Raw genomic sequence first — 18242 nt, forward strand, 5'->3', positions numbered from 1 at the left:
TCTAGTATTCTCCCATTTTCATCTTCACACACACAACAACATCATTATCTTGTAGTTCATAACTTTCAGCTCCATTATTGGCAGCAGATTCGAGCTCTACCTTCCATTTCTCAATGACAGCGACCACTTCTCACTGCGGGCTTCAAACTCCATTTCCTGATCAACCACCATGATCAGACCTTCTTCCACCAGTCACGACTCCATAACAACTTCCTCATCTTCACCGGAAATGGCAGAAGAGACCCTTCTCTCATATCACAGCACAAAGCAACAACATTCAATTCCAACTGATTTTCATCACCATCTCTACTGCCACTCTTCTAATCTCAGCATCTCCATGACTGCAAAGCATAACCCGTCTATCAGCAGCAGCTCCAATTTCTTCTTCTCTTGCTGAGTCTCCAGTACCTACATCTGTGGCAAACCACCAATGCCTTGAAACCATGACTATCTTCTCTTCTTTAACACCAATTCCAATTGAGTTACAAGAACCATTTCCACCTAATTCATCCACCAAAGCCCGTCTTCACAACATCATATCCTCGTTCTTCTCAGCTTTGGAACTCATCAGAGTCTGTACCCATTGCAATCACCACCAGCAATACCTCAAAATACCCATTGTCTCATCAACAACAACACCTTCAACTATTCATCAAGCACAACCAATCTCCACCTAAAATTCCATTTCTCGATCTCCCTCACTGCTTCAATCATCACAGATCGAAACCAAAATCGATTCAAACTTGAAACCAACATAAACCCATTCTTCCAAATCGAACTTCACTTCCTTTTGAACTTCCATGGCAGAAACTGCTCCTAGATCAAAATCATCTCGAGCACCAACTTTGTGTAACCAATTCAACCCATCTCTCCAATTTTTACCGACTGCAACTTCAGTTATCAATTCATTCAATTCAATTGAACTACAGAAAAACCCTAAATTCTTGCACCAGATCCCTTTTTTTTTGTCTGAACCCCATCTCAAACTCTATCAGTTCCACCATCTAGTCTTCCATCAAATCTTTTGAGAACAGCCATCGTCGATCCTTGGTTTTTCTTCATCTTCTCGATTCCTCTCTCTAATGGAGCCACCACAGTTCTCACTCTCCTAGTTTGAACCGAAATGATTGAGAGAAATGACTATCTCGAGTCTCGACCCCAAGGTTTTGGTAAGAATGAAAATTGACACAGGCACCCGACTGATAGATACGAGCCACCAACAGATTATTAGGCCTACCAGTTCCAGGTAACCGACAATCTAATTCTTCACATCCTTTCTTGTGCAATCTCAGCCGGATCCAAATATGACTCGCCTATGAATTGATCATCTCTGTCCTTTTCGCTTCAAATGGACAATTTCTTTTTCTTTTGCTCATAATGACTCCATTGTACCTTATAAACTCAAAAGCAAACATAAGATACATAATTTACAAGAAAAGTAGCAAAGAAAGCATAAAAAATAGATATAAATTTAGGTGTTTTAGACACCTATCAAATTCCCCCACACTTAGAATTTGCTAGTCCTCGAGCAAATCAAAAAAGACTAATTCTAAAATACATACAACTCCGTGTCGTCGAGGCTACGGTCACTTTTAGCATAAATAACAAGCCTTTAAACCCCTAGGTGTCCCTAGTGGATGAGTTATAGTCTCGTGAAGGTTTAAAAGAGGTATGCCTACAAAACCTACCATCCAACTTACTAGTTCTCCGAAAAGATAGTATCCAACGCGCTAAGAAGACATAGAAATTCAGCACACTATCAATAAGAAGTTAGACAAATAAATGAACACAATCTCATCCTTAAAAGTTGAGAGAGAAAAAACCATCCCTTCTCGAAAGAAAATCGGGTTCGGAGTGATCAAAAGTCTCGACTCTGCCTCACAAGAAAGGGTTTTATGATATTGCTCTCAATAATAAATAGCTATTTGTGGGTCACACATGTGTCCAGGTAGGAATGAAGAGAAAATCCTGCGACACCTTGAATGGTAGGAAGGTAAAAACCTTCCGAAGTATTTTGAAAACCCACATCTTTTATCATTTTTAAAACCATTTTTTCTGACAATCTCTTAGAAAGGAAATCAACCACTTAATGAAGGTGGGAATATGCTTACTTACCTTGTTATCCGTTCGGCGTGCAGTTAGCACCACTCTCACAGCATCCATAGAAACGTCTTCGGTCTTCAACACTTAATGATAACTCTTAAACTTCGTTGAATCTTGACAATGTGATTCTTTCCTCTAATTCCTTGTTGCTTGAAACTTCATTATGGATATTTCTTCTTCCATTGGCTTTATTGAATGAATACAAAACCAAAAATGAACTAAACAAACCAACATATAATACAATGGATTTCTTTTTTTTTTAGGCAATAAAATACAAACTAACAAATGAAAATGCAAAGGCCATGGTATGAGTAATTTACCACTCAATTATTCACAACTTGTATGTATTGATATCATAAGCTTCTTGAATTCTCATCTTGATAATCTTCACTCTTGTACAATAGTCTTCGACTTGTAAAAAATTTTGCTCCTTGTCTTGTTGCTTTACTTGAATCTGAAATCTGCTCATTTCTGTACCGTTGCTCATAAACCTTGAACGTCTTCAACTTTCCTTCGAATTTGTGATGCTCTTCTTGTTGATGATGATGGTGTTTATATGGACCCGTTGGTGTAGAGAGAGATAAAGTGGAAGGTGCTAACTGCGAACAAGATTACAAGTGGTATGTAAGTTAGCAATTCGATGTCACCATTCATGATTGATAAAAATAGCACTCAAGAGATCAAAATAGTGCTTCTATGGTGGGAGGTTGGTAGCTCACCATTCTACCCGGAGTTTATGTACGGTGACACACACTCTAAAAGCACATATTTAGACAGGTACAAAGAATTGAAGGTCGGTGCCTCTCATAATATAATATGGGTAGTCTCCACTATAGGGGATCATAAATCTAATACCGAATTCAATCTGCACCTCATTTTCCACTGGGATGGTTAAATCCAACTTTAACTCTCATACAAGTAAGAAACCCGATCACGTTCTCTGTCATCTCTAAGTTCAGTCACTCTTATGAGATTCTCGATGTAATCTTAGCGACATGTATACTATGTGACTCTAAACTAACTACAATTTGGAGTTTCTTATTCACTAATTTACAAAAAATTTGAAAAAAAATGCATGAAAAAGGTACAAAGCAAAAGCTTAACCACTCCCCCACACTTAAACTTTACATTGTCCTCAATGTAAATTGAATCATCCAAAGTAAGTCAAGGTGCGAAATTCAAGACAATAAAAAAATAAAAATAAAACAAGAATACTGAAAAATAAAAAAATAAAGGTAAAGATACAAAACCGGTGGGTTGCCTCCCATTTAGCGCTTGGTTTAAAGTCGTCAGCCCGACTCTCTCCTTGCTTTCTATGACTCCTCCAGAGGGAGTGCATCCACAAAATTAACTCTTTCCACTACTTCGGAAGAGAAGTTCTCATAGTATGGTTTCAACCAGTGCCCATTAACTTTAAACTCCTTGCCTGTAGCAATGCTACGAATTTCGACTGCACCATGAGAAAACACATTAGTAACAACAAAAGGTCCAATCCACCGTGACCTTAATTTACCCGGAAATAATTACAAGCGAGAATTAGACAAAATCACTTTCTGCCCAACACAAAATTGTTTTCTAGAAATCATATTATCATGAAATGCCTTAGTTTTCTCCTTGTAAATGCGTGAGCTTTCAAATGCATCATTGCGAAGATCCTCTAGCTCTTGGAGTTGTAACTTCCTTTGCTTTCCAGCCCCATCCATCTCCATATTGCATTGATTGATATCCCAAAACGCTTTATGCTCAATCTCCACGGGTAAGTGACAAGGTTTACCATACACAATCCTAAAAGGAGACATCCCAATAGGTGTCTTGTATGCGGTTCTATAAGCCCACAAAGCATCATTAAGTCGCATGCTCCAATCCTTCCTTGTTGGATTCACCGTCTTTTCAAGTATGGACTTCACCTCTCGGTTGGAAACTTCGGCTTGTCCATTCGTTTGTGGATGATAAGGTGTTGCAATCTTATGCGACACATTGTACTTCCTTAACAAGCTTTGCAAGAACCTGTTTTTGAAGTGAGAACCTCCATCGCTAATTACGGCCCTTGGAATTCCAAACCTTGCAAAAATATTTGCTTGCACAAAATCTGAAACCACTTTAGAATCATTAGTTGCGATGGCCTTAGCTTCCACCCATTTCGACACATAATCAACAACAAGTAAGATGTAAAAATTCCTATGAGAGTTGACAAAAGGACCCATAAAATCAATACCCCATACATCAAAAACTTCAATAAATTGAATAAAAGTTTGTGGCATTTGATTTCGATCACCTAGATTGCCTGTTCTTTGGCACCTATCACAAGTTGTGCAAAATTTATGTGCATCCTTAAACAAGGTTGGCAAATAGAAACCGCTTTCAAGCACCTTGTGAGCGGTTTTTTTACTCCCAAAATGTTCTCCGCAAGCATAAGAGTGACAAAAAGACAATATAGAGTTAAATTCACATTCGGGAATGTACCTACGTAATACTTGGTCACTACCTTGTTTCCACAAATAAGGGTCATCGCATATGTATTGGTTACCTAAGCTTTTAAGTTTTTCCCTCTCAGCACGAGACAAGTCCTTTGGGATTTGTTTAGAAACTAAGTAATTAATAATACCACATACCATGGTTCTCCAAGGGAAATTGAGAATAGTTGCTCATCCGGGAAGCTTTCACGCAATGGGATAACTTCCTTGTCCACAGCAAGTCGGCTCAAATGATCCGCAACGGTGTTCTCAATTCCTTTCTTGTCTTTGATTTCAAGATCAAACTCTTGCAAGAGAAAAATCCATCGTATGAGCCTCGGTTTCGCCTCTTTCTTTGTAAGAAAGTATCTAAGTGTTGCATGATCAGAAAAGACAGCAACTTTTGTACTAATTAGATAAGAGCGAAACTTTTCTAAAGCAAAAACAATGGCTAATAACTCTTTTTCAGTGGTTGTGTAGTTTTGTTGGGCCTCATTAACGTTCTAGAAGCATAATAAATGGCATGAGGAAACTTCCCCACATGCTGCCCAAGCACCGCACCAACCGCATAGTCATTTGCATCACACATGAGCTCAAAAGGCTTGCTCCAATCCGGTGGTTTAATGATAGGGGCTGAAATCAAAAGCTCTTTCAAGCGATTTAATGCCTCCATGCACTTTTCATCAAAGTTAAAAACCACATCCTTTTGCAATAAGTTACAAAGTGGTGATGCTATCTTGGAAAAGTCCTTGATGAACCTACGATAAAAACCTGCGTGTCCAAGAAAAGAACGTATCTCCCTCACCGTAGTGGGAGGGGTTAGAGCACGAATAAGGTCAATCTTAGATTTATCAACTTCCAAGATTTTAGAAGATATTACATGGCCTAAAACTATGCCATGAGTTACCATAAAATGGCACTTCTCCCAATTTAGCACAAGGTTTGTTTCAACACATCGTTCAAGGATTAAAGACAAGTTGTCCAAGCAAAGGTCAAATGAATCACCAAAGACACTAAAATCGTCCATGAACACTTCGATTATGTTTTCAACATATTCTGAAAAGATACTCACCATACACCTTTGGAAAGTAGCTGGAGCATTGCACAAGCCAAAAGGCATCCTTCTATAAGCAAAAGTACCGAAAGGACAAGTGAAAGTGGTTTTCTCTTGGTCCTCCGGTGCTATCACAATCTGATTATAACCTGAATAGCCATCAAGGAAGCAATAGTAAGAGTGTCCAGCTAAACGTTCAAGCATTTGATCAATAAAAGGTAAAGGAAAGTGATCTTTTCTAGTAGTGGCATTCAATTTCCTATAATCAATACAAACCCTCCAACCGGTTTGCACACGAGTTGGGACAAGTTCATTCTTATCATTCTCCACTACCGTCACACCTGATTTCTTTGGTACTACTTGTACCGGGCTTACCCACTTGCTGTCGGATATGGGGTATATAACACCCACTTCCAAAAGCTTGAGTATCTCCTTTTTCACAACTTCCATCATGGGAGGGTTCAAACGACGTTGCGCTTCCCTTGTAGGCTTTGCATCATCCTCCAAACGAATCTTATGCATACAAACGGCAGGGCTTATACCCTTGATATCAGCGATTGTCCATCCAATGGCCGTCTTGTACTTCCTTAGCACCCTTAGAAGTTGTTGCTCCTGTAATTCACTAAGCTCGTTAGAAACAATCACAGGTAACTCTTCCTTGTCACCCAAGTACAAGTACTTTAAGTGACTTGGAAGAGGTTTCAATTCTAATTTTGGAGATTTAACAATAGATGGTAAAAGTTTTTCATCACTGCATGGTAAAGAAATAAAAGAGATATTATGAGTTTCCGGGCATCCTTGTAGTGAACTAAGATCACCAAGGGCTTCCTTGACTTCATTACCACACTCTACACCATTATCCATGGATGTAGTTAAAACGGTTTCCAAAGCATCGCCACCATTCAATTCAAACACTTGTTGTGCTAATGTATCCATAACATCAATAGAGAAACAAGAGTGGACGTCACTAGGATATCTCATCGTCTCAAAAATGTTGAAATATTATTTCTCCATCAAACTCCATAGTTAGCGTTCCCTTATCCACATCAATAATGGTTTTCGCCGTTTTCATGAAGGGACGCCCAAGTAGCAATGGAAGAGATGAGTCCGGTGAACCTTCATTCATCTCTAACACACAAAAGTCAGCTGGAAATACAAGTTGATTAACCTGCACAAGAACATCCTCAACAATACCCATTGGGTAAACATTAGAGCGATCGGCTAATTGCAAAACAATTCCAGACTTTTTAAGAGGACCAAGATCAAGTGAATTATATATGGACGCAGGCATAACATTAACGGATGCACCTAAATCTAACATTGCTTTGTTAAATGTAGTGTTACCAATAGTGACGGGAATGTCAAAGCTACCCGGATCCTTGCATTTCAGTGGGAGTTTATGTTGTAAGATTGCCGAAGCATTCTCTCCCACACTTAGCACTTCATTACCTTGGAGCTTTTTCTTATTGGTACACAAGTCCTTTAACACCTTTGCATACTTTGGCATTTGCTTTATAGCATCTATGAGGGGTATGTTCACATGAATCTTCCTTAACACGTCCAAAATCTCCTTTTCTAGTTCCTCCATTTTGGACTTTGCAAATCTGCGAGGGAAAGGTAAAGGAGGAACATAAGTAGGAATAGGAGTTTTAGAGTTAGGAATCGGTACCTCGGTTGTTTGGGGAATTTCATCCCTCTTTTCCTCCAACACCGGCTCCTTGGGTGTTTCCACCTTGCCCGAATCAGTAACTTCGGGTTGCACAAGTTGTGTACCGCTTCTCAACGTAATTGCATTGACACCCTCTGTTGGGTTAATAGGTTGAGAAGGGAGTTTCCCACTATTTTGCTTTCAATTTGTTTATCTCAATCGCCATGGATCCCATTTGTGTCTGCAACTCCTTAATAGCGCTCTTAGTCTCTTGTTGGCTCTCTTGAAACATGGTACCAATGCCTTGCATCATCTTTTGAAGTTTTGCATCAATATCCGAACCTTGACCTTGCATTGATTGTTGTGGTTGCTGAAATTGTTGTTGTTGTGGTTGAAATCCACTTGGACGGTTGAAAGTAGGTTGTTGAACCGCTCCTTGCTTGTTGGCATAGCTAAAATTGGGGTGGTCTCTCCATCCCGGATTGTAAGTGTTGGAGTAGGGATCATACCGTCTTTGCTGATTTGGGAAGATCACATTAGCTTGTTCATTGGAGTCTTCATACCCTTGAGAAGAACTTGGTATCACCGCGGCTGCAACTTGTTGCAACATTGCTGTCACGTTACCCATTTGTTGACGAAGTTCCTCTACCTCGCTCACTTCATTTACTCTCCTTAAGAGCACGTCCGAACCACGACTCAAGAATTGTTGGGAGTTTGCTGCCATGTTCTCAATCAACTCTCTAGCTTGTGCCACCGTTTTGTTCACTAGTGCACCACCACCCGCAGCGTCAAGAAGATTCCTATCACTTGAATTGAGTCCTTCATAGAAGTATTGGATGATCATTGCATCGCTGAATTGATGGTGAGGACAGCTTGCCACCAATCTCTTGTATCGTTCCCAACATTCATATAAGGATTCTCCCACATTTTGCTTCATCCCGCAAATCTCTTGCGAATTTGAGTAGCCTTGGATGCTGGAAAATACCTCTCTAGAAAGAGTTTCTTCAACCCATTCCATGTTGTGATACTTCCGGGAGGTAAATAACACAACCAATCCTTAGCATTATCCATCAAAGAGAATCGAAAAACTTTCAACATTGCACCATCCGCTTCAACATCCGCTGGAAGCATGGCCGTGACAATGGTGTGGAAGTCCATAAGATGCTTGTTTGGGTCTTCATTCACCATGCCATGGAACTTTGGTAATTCTCTAAGCAACCCCGGCTTGATCTCAAAAGTAGAATTTGATTGAATACACCCTTGTTGTGTATCCAACTTGTGAGAAGCCAAGTCCTTGAGTGTACGATTTGCATCACCCATTGCTTCTTCTTCTTCTTTTTCAAAAGGTGGTTATTGTTCAACCGGTACCTCTTGTTTTAACTCTTCTTCCACTGCTAGCTCTTGTTCTTCCGTTGTACCTTGACTTGGTTGGAGTATTGTGCCTCTTCGAGTGGTTTTTCAGCACCTTGGATAGTTCCAATCTTTAGAAGCCAGGGATTAGGTACCTGAAAACAATTCTCACAAACAAGTAAGAAACAAGACAAGAAACAAAAAGCAAATATGGAAGCAAAAATACTGAAAAGAAACTAAAAACTTAATAACAAGTCGATGCCTCCCCGGCAGCGGCGCCAAAATTTGATCGGTTGTCAATCGACAAATGTAATTTCACTTCCTTACTCAACTAAAATAATGTAGAAAGTGGTAGGAAAGAGTTAGTATCCACAAGGAGGCCTTTGTTGTTATGCAATTTTCGGTTTCTAAGATAACCAAGGGGTTTTTTTTTTTTAGCAAATCAAATAAGATAAAGTAAAGCAAAGTAAATAGTTGGAATAATCAATAAGGAGAAGATATTGGTCATGGGATAGCATCATTCACAAGCATGTATTTTTCATCATTGAATAGAATTGATAATTTAACCTCTTATTTATTAAAAGTCCTAGAATACCTTGATCGCAAGAGTATCCAGTTAATTCCCTATTTTCATCACAACCACATTAAAATATTCATATGTGAATTCTTCCTAGAAAGCAACCCAAAGTGTAAAAGCACAATTAAGTTTAACTCCCTAAAAGCTTTAAGATTTATGGAATAAGACTAATCAAAGCAAACAAACGTGTAAGAGCACTAATTTGTTTTAACCAAGGTTATGATTCATATGTGACTAGTAGGATCTATCACTACAAGCACTAACCACAATTATGCTACTTAAACTCAGGGACAAACAACTTTTACGTATTGAAAACCCTAATATAGCTCTAGAGATGAAAGCAAATCGGATTGATTCCGGACTCAACCAATCAAACAATCAAATCCTAAAACACTATAAACCATGAATCATAAACAATAAAGTTGAGACAAAACTAATCCATAGAATCAAATAACATGCATTGAGAAATCAACTTTTATCCCATAACCAACAAGTGTATTTAGTTACTCATAATAATGGAGTTCATCGTCATCATGATCAATAAAATAATAAAGAAGATGAAAGCAAAGCAAACCCTAGAAGTAGTTTTCTCCAAAGCTCCAAAAAGAATAATAAAACTAATAATCCCAAAAGTTGTAGAATTCTTCCTTTTATATCCCTTTGCTTCCCAAAATTAGGTCAAAATTTCAAAGCCCATTAGATGAAAATCCGTGTGGCCCAAAAGTCATAAAAACCAGTGTAGAAACTCTGCCGAAAAGTCGCCGAAAAGTGGCCGGAAAGTTGGTTTAGGTGACCGGCAAAGTCCGCCTGATCACCGGTCAACGGCCTGAATCGGTCGGGTCAACGAGTCGACTCGGGAAGTCAAACCGAATCAGAGACTTAACTCAGTGATGTCAGATGCTGAGCCTAGTCGGACTTGAATAAGAAGCTAACTCAGCTGACTTGGTTCAGGCTACAACTGCATGCCACTTTGCATAGGCCAGAGCTGTGCTGCACAATGATTGTGCATCACTGCTTCACTTCCAGCTTCATCTACAACCCACTGTTGATTCTTCTTGGCTCTTCACAGCATCACTTCTTCCCTGTAATTTTAATTCATTCACAGACCTAACCAATCTCTCAATCCATATCACTCACTGCCATCTTCTCTACAGTTCAACTGCAATCATCTCATGCACATCCAATCCATAATACCGCACTCTTATCACAGCTGCAGCAACATGTCTTTCTCGATCTCAGCTCAGTTCCAAGTTCCACCAGACAATCACCACCACAGCTCTGTCAGCTCACATTTCTGCTCCATCTCACCATTTTCGTCTCCTTATGCAGCACTGCACACTTCAGAAATGCAATACCAGCTGCAACTCAGCCACCGCTTGCACTGTCCTCATGCTGGCACCAACTGTAGCTTCATTACTAGCTCATAGTTCAATCAACCACTGCATACATCCTTGACCCATACCATTTCAGCTCATTATCCACAACAGTTTCCTATGGACTTCCATTCGTGGTCCTATTTCAGCTCGTCTTGACTGCAATCAACTCATCTCCTTATTCTTCTTATGCAGTACTCAGACAAAAGACAACACCACCAGTTCTTCTTATCCTTCTGGTATTCTCCCATTTTCATCTCCACACATACAACAACATCATTATCTTGTAGTTCATAACTTTCAGCTCCATTATTGGCAGCAGATTCGAGCTCTACCTTCCATTTCTCAATGACAACGACCACTTCTCACTGCGGGCTTCGAACTCCATTTCCTGATCAACCACCATGATCAGACCTTCTTCCACCAGTCACGACTCCATAACAACTTCCTCATCTTCACCGGAAATGGCAGAAGAGACCCTTCTCTCAGATCACAGCACAAAGCAATAACATTTAATTCCAACTGAGTTTCATCACCATATCTACTGTCACTCTTCCAATCTCAGCATCTCCATGACTGCAAAGCATAACACGGCTATCACCAGCAGCTCAAATTTCTTCTTCTCTTGCTGAGTCTCCAGTACCTACATCTGTGGCAAACCACCAATGCCTTGAAACCATGACTATCTTCTCTTCTTTAACACCAATTCCAATTGAGTTACAAGAACCATTTCCACCTAATTTATCCACCAAAACCCGTCTTCACAACATCATATCCTCGTTCTTCTCAGCCTTGGAACTTATCAGAGTCTGTACCCATTGCAATCGCCACCAGCAATACCTCAAAATACCCATGGTCTCATCAACAACAACACCTTCAACTGTTCATCAAGCACAACCAATCTCCACCTGAAATTCCATTTCTCGATCTCCCTCACTGCTTCAATCATCACAGATCGAAACCAAAATCGATTCAAACTAGAATCCAACATAAACCCATTCTTACAAATCGAACTTCACTTCCTTTTGAACTTCCATGGAAGAAACTGCTCCTAGATCAAAATCATCTCGAGCACCAACTTTGTATAACCAATTCAACCCATCTCTCCAATTCTTACCGACTGCAACTTCAGTTATCAATTCATTCAATTCAATTGAATTACAGAAAAACCCTAAATTCTTGCACCAGATCCCTTTTTTTTTTGTCTGAACCCCATCTCAAACTCTATCAGTACCACCATCTAGTCTTCCATCAAATCTTTTGAGAAAAGCCATCGTCGATCCTTGGTTTTTCTTCATCTTCTCGATTCCTCTCTCTAATGGAGCCACCACAGTTCTCACTCTCCGAGTTTGAACCGAAATGATTGAGAGAAATGACTATCTCGAGTCTCGACCCCAAGGTTTTGGTAAGAATGAAAATTGACACAGGCACCCGACTGATAGATACGAGCCACCAACAGATTATTAGGCCTACCAGTTCTAGGCAACCGACAATCTAATTCTTCACATCCTTTCTTGTGCAATCTCAGCCGGCTCCAAATATGACACGCCTATGAATTGATCATCTCTGTCCTTTTCGCTTCAAATGGACAATTTCTTCTTCTTTTGCTCATAATGACTCCATTGTACCTTATAAACTCAAAAGCAAACATAAGATACATAATTTACAAGAAAAGTAGCAAAGAAAGCATAAAAAATAGATATAAATTTAGGTGTTTTAGAAACCTATCAGCATTCGGGAGAGAACTTCCATATAAATAATGAAAAAGTATGGTGAAAGAGGGTCCCCCTGCCTAATACTACAAGATGGATATAAAATCTTTCTTAGGGTACCATTCAGAAACACTGAAGTTGTCGTGATGCTGATGCATTGGTGAATGAGGTCGCACCAGTGTTCCGAGAATTCCATTTTACTGAAAATCTTAAAAAGGTAATTCCACTCAACCCTGTCGAAAGCTTTGCTCATGTTAATTTTTAATCCCTGATATCCCAATTTTCCTTTTTTTTTCTTTCCATCATTGCTTGGGTGATTTCATGAGCAATTAGGATATTATCCGCTATTTTTCGGCCCGGAGTGAAGGCAGCCTGATAAGGAGAGATGATAGAATTTAGGTAAGGTTTGATCTAGTTATCTAGGATTTTAGAGATTATCTTGTAGACTGTGTTACACAGGCTTATGGGTCTGAAATCAGCGAAGGTAATTGGGTTATATTTTTTCGGGATGAGGGTGAGAAAGATTTGGTTGAGCTCTTTTAGGAGGAATCTAGTATCAAATAATTTTTTAATGAGAGCGGATACTTCCTAGCCCACTATATCCCATCTTTTTTGAAAAAAGATAGTGGGGTATCCATCAGGGCCAGGCGATTTCGAAGGGGGCATCTCAAAGATCACTTCCTTTATTTCTTGATGAGTGGGAGTGGCAACCAATTTTGCATTGATTTCTTCAGTGACCCAGCTGGGAATGAGCTCTAGTATTTCCATCTCTTTTTCTGTCGTTGTGGCTATGGCCTCAAAATGCATTTTGAGTATATCCGCAACTTCCACGATTTTTCCTTCCAAACCCCTGAGGCATTCTTCAATTTGGACATTTTGTTCCTTCTGTATCGATTTACAGTTTTGATATGAAAATAGGCAGTATTCCGATCTCCAAGTTTAATCTCCTTATCTCTTGATTTCTCTTTCCAAAATTGTTCTTCCATATTCTTCCATTTGTCTAGCTCCTTCATAAGATTTTTCTATTGTAACCTGGAGGCCTCATTATAATATGAGTTTTGATAACTCTTGTCCAGTGCTTCCTTGATCATTTTTTATCTTTTTGGTGATGTTTCCAAAGACTTCTTTGTTCCACTCTTTTAGCCTATTCTTGAGGTTTTTTTTAGCTTAGTCACTACTCTGAAGCCCGGCGATCCTGGTATGAAGCTTTTCCAACATTCTTGGATTATTGTTAATCAAGAAGCATCCTCAAACCACATAACAGGTGTTGATGGTGGTTTTCAGTTCAGGGCTAAAATCGTGAAACCCTGTATTTAATGCGCTGCCATCCTACAAAGGAACTAAGCCAGTTGAAAATTAATGACTGCCTAAGCCTCTTCGCTCATATATGTATTGAGCAATTCAATATATCTATGTATATAAAATTTACTCAGAATGGTGTATGTAACATCAATCACAAATATTCTATGAATTTTATCTTGCACCAGCATTATTCACTAATGCATGGCCTGCCTAGTATTTTCCTATGCTATGTTCCCCAGCTGAACTCTTAATATTGGCATGATATGACGATTAATGTTCACTTGCAGCAGAGTAGCGTGAATCTCTCGAAGTGTCAGTATTGAGATCTGCGTGAAGATACTTAGAAATACACAGGTTACACCACTCTCTGATAAAGAGATTTTCGTGTCAACATGCTATTAAAAGTGCGTCGACGCGCTTAAATTCCTTAAGAAAAATAAGCTTAGACTATCCATGTCAGTCTTAAAGAGCAATCACGGCCACACGATTCAAAAATCTTAGCCTCTTCCAAGCATAACTAGGCAACCTCCATGGCTAAGGTGGGTCTGGATAACCACCGGCGGGCCCACTAGCATCCCAGCCGATCGAAATCCCTTTAGTTCACCCGCAACACCCCTGAAGGTTATCGTGCTGTTGAAAAGAGAGATCAACCGAGCTAAGACCGACTAAAACGGTCTCAAATTCATCACATCCGCGCAACTTAGCCATCTTAGTTGGACGGTCTAGATATTCCTTCGAATGATCAAAAGGGTGCTGGCGTGTTCACCGGTGACTCAACTCCATCCCTGGTCGATCGACTTGCTCATGGGAAACCAAGAGCGTATCAAATCGATTGATCAAACTAGGGTGAACGTGCTGTTTTGGAAACCCTAGTTTGCGTTGCGGCAACAAACTACTATAGCAAATAGATCACATCCATCCATCTTTGCCAGCCAAATTGAATGGATTAGATCCAATTTCAGGCGGCCTAGAAGACGTCAGCATGCTCATCGGAAGCCTGCCTTTGCACCTGACTGATCGTCCTGTTTAAACCAATGTCCACTGCTTTGAATCAATAGCCCAAAATAGGGTTGGCTGCACGGCTTTTAAACCCTAAATTGCATCAACGACAGTATGCAACCGCTGCAAATCATCTCGTCCATCCAACTTCGCTAGCCTAGTCAGATGGTCCAGATTTATTTTCAGGAGGCCAACAGGGTAATGTTGTGATCACCGGCCACCCCTCCTCCACAAGGAACGATCGACCAAGTGGTAGCTCACTCATAGGGTTCTCAAACGATCTCCCAAAGGTGGCCGACAAGCTACTTTTTAAGACCGTTCAATTCGCGACTAATTTGGACGAACTCTAAAACAACGATGCTTCCTGCACACCGATTGTTTTCAGAAGTTTGTTCAAAAGCGATGCTTCATTTACATCAATTATAAACGATGCTTTATGAATATTGATTCCACAAATAATTTTGTTATTTGACCTAAAAGCACTATGTGCTGCTTTTAGCGGCGAGTCTCACGACTTGACCCATTTACTCGAGACATCAAAAATGTCACAAACTGGGGGATGCTCACTGGGGTATTGGTCTGGTGGTTTTACGACGTGCGCGTGCAACACGCCCATTACGAGAAAGTGTCAGGAAAGGATGGACAGTTAACAGAGAGAGTAGTGGGTGAAAGGGTGATCAGTCTTCCCTCATGATGGAAACGTGATGATCACCACCTTTCGCACAACCCCACTTCTCCACTACTTAACTGCCTCCACTTCCTACGAGTTCAAGGTACGCTCAATGACTTGTATAAATAGTATTTTGACCTATTTCAACAAACAGAAGTGATCAACACAAGTATCCAGAAAATACCGAGAACTGATAGCTTACATTCGGCAAGACAGATCCACATTCTGATACAAGTCATAAAACAACTACACCTTCGTAATTCAACATTCTGATCTCAAACACCTTCTTTACTTCCCTCCCTAAGATCAACCCTTCTCCTTCACTTTCTGACCGAATTGAATCTGGAACGGCCATTTCTTGGTTTAGTCCAGAGTCTTACAGATTGATGTCTCGAATCTAAAAGTACTCATGTGCAGTACATTGTTTAGGATTTGAATTCGTTTCTCATCAACACACCCAAATTTACCAAAAAACGGCAAAATCAGTTTTTACCCTAAAACAGCAGGGAATCTAAAAGGTTTAAAACCAGACATAGACTCGCGGTTAGGGTGAAGGATAATAGGGTTGTGGTCCGACCCTATAAGTGGAAGGTGAGTTACGAAGGCATCGAGGAAAGTGATTATCCACTCAACATTAGCCAGAGGTCTATCTAGTCTTTCCTCGATGTTGCCTTCCATTCTCTGATTGGACCAAGTGGATTGGTTTAAGCCTTCAAAACCTAAGTCCATTAGCCCCGTTTCGTTGACCATTGCTAGGTTTTCCGTAACTTCCGAATTTTGACCAACTGTTCCACCCAACTTCTCAGAAGGATGAAATATGAAATTTAAGTCTCCTATGGGGACCCAAGGCATAGAATTCGCATTTTGGGCCACTTCCTTAATGAAATGCCAGGGTTCATTTTTGGACCCATGGTAGGATTCCCATATAAAAAGGTATATAAAATATCTTTATTTGCACCCGCATTAAGTAGGAGAGCATTTATCATGTTTTTATCACTATGGTAGACGTCGAAAGAGATATTCTAATTCCAGCCGAGGGCCAGCCCCCCGACACTACCAACTGGTGGAACAATCCACCAGTTTTATAGTTGACATCTTTTGAACATGGAGACTACCGAGATATCCTTAGACTTGGTTTCCGAAATAAAGACAATGTCGACTGCATTGGTAAAGACCAAATCGACTGAAATATCACGTGAAAGCTTCTTAGAGATCCACTGCCCATTCCAGGCCAGGGTGACAACCATAGTTTTGATCTTAAGGGTCCAGATACCCTCAGCCAGCAAAACCCACCTACAAGAAGTGGTGTGAAGAGTCAACACAGGTGTGAGGGGATGATAGTCCAAGTATTAAAACTTGGAAAGGGCCTGCTCCTCCTTATCCCTCCTAATCTGAGTCCACTCCTTATGAATAATCTCTTTAGATTTTTTATTATCTCTTCCCCTATTTCTGCTTCTGATCCTAAGAACTCCTAACAGAGATATATTCTCTAAGAAATCCTTTTTAGTGTCTACCACCTTCTTAGTCTCCTGAAAAGTGTTGAAAGGCCAATGAGTAGGTAACAAATCTCTAGTCCACTGAGAAAGATTATGGTTCGAAGGGTGTCGAGTAAAAATCACTCAACTAGAGACACTGAAACTTAGAATTTTAACACTGCTCAAGATCAAAGCACCATATTTATTTATGTAAGAAATACAAGAGAGTAACCCAGGATAACAACTAGTCCTATAGTTCACCAGATTATTACAGTTACAGTCTATAAACCTCCTAATCAGTCTCTTGATTCTAGAAATATAAGATAACAATAAGGGCATTGTAATTTCTTATCTTCATTTGAATGTATTCTTTACCAAAATGATCCTTGGTATTCCCCACTGAGTGATTTCCTGAAGATGAAACCACTACGACTGCGTACCTACTTCTTAGTTACTAATACTTAATATCTTATCTTCGGTGCTACTATCTCCATGGTAAAACTTCTTGTACTAGTCTTGATACCCTTTCTCCCTTTGAAACCTTTTATCCTTGTTGTTGTTCCTTTGCTTGTTACCAATCTGCAGTTTTACTACAAGCACAACACATGTAATCACATTTAAGAAACTTTTCCTTTCATCGTAAAGAATTAATCTATTCTCTATATATTCGAACTTTGTCCAGTTGTCCTTAAGATGTAACCAAATCCAGTGTGGTATGCATTGGTGATACCTCCACCAGATAGTGGTCCGTAGATTTTTAATATATGTCCTATATATCTTCCTCTTGAGGATTAAAAAATTATTGTTCGAAAACCAGAGAGAAGCTGAGCTAGAATAGAAACTTAGAGAGATAAGAGAATTATGAGAGTATACCTGAGCTGTAGAGAGTGCAAGGTCTGCGGTATGAGACAAATGTCCGTTCATTTGAACATTTTCATGGGGTTGAATGAGTTCAGTGCTCACATCAGCTAGAATATCCAAGCTGGAGTTAACATCAGAGTTAGTTGAGGAGTATAACTGATGGGGAAGGAAAATTACAGACGTCATCTCTTGAGTCGTTGGTTGCTGAGGTTCATTTATCATTAGTTTATCTACCTTAGCAGATTTCCCTGACCTTCTAATAACCTTATTGACTCTCCCTTTGGAATAGTTTGTGAACCTTCCAAAACTTCATTCATCTCATTAAGGACTAATGATTCCTTTGAGATAGAAGCAGTTTTACCCCTGCCTCTAGTTCTTCTTGGGACAGGTGGTTTCCTTCCCAGAACGGTGATAGTGCAATCACCATCAATGATCTAAACCTTCTTTCCCCTTCTATAAGCTGGAACCTGAGGATGAGGGATATCTTCACCGAAAATATGTCTCATAATCTGTTGTTGGGTAGCTAAGGCATCTGGGCTTGTTAAGGATGCAGCTAACCCCATTACATCAGGATAGGTTGTTTGCAAGTTGGTTCTAAATAAGTTTGATGACGGGCTAGTCATATCCACCAGAGTACCGTGAAGGATTGGATGAGAGGTTATGAC

General features: G+C 39.9%; 1 pseudogene; it reads right to left on the reverse strand.

Moving 5' to 3' along the window:
* Positions 1-277: 277 nt before the first annotated feature.
* Positions 278-18242, reverse strand: part of LOC113334942 — a 195545-nt pseudogene continuing 177580 nt past the window's right edge.

This window comes from Papaver somniferum, unplaced genomic scaffold, assembly GCF_003573695.1.
Source record: "Papaver somniferum cultivar HN1 unplaced genomic scaffold, ASM357369v1 unplaced-scaffold_137, whole genome shotgun sequence".
NCBI classification, from domain to species: Eukaryota; Viridiplantae; Streptophyta; class Magnoliopsida; order Ranunculales; family Papaveraceae; genus Papaver; species Papaver somniferum.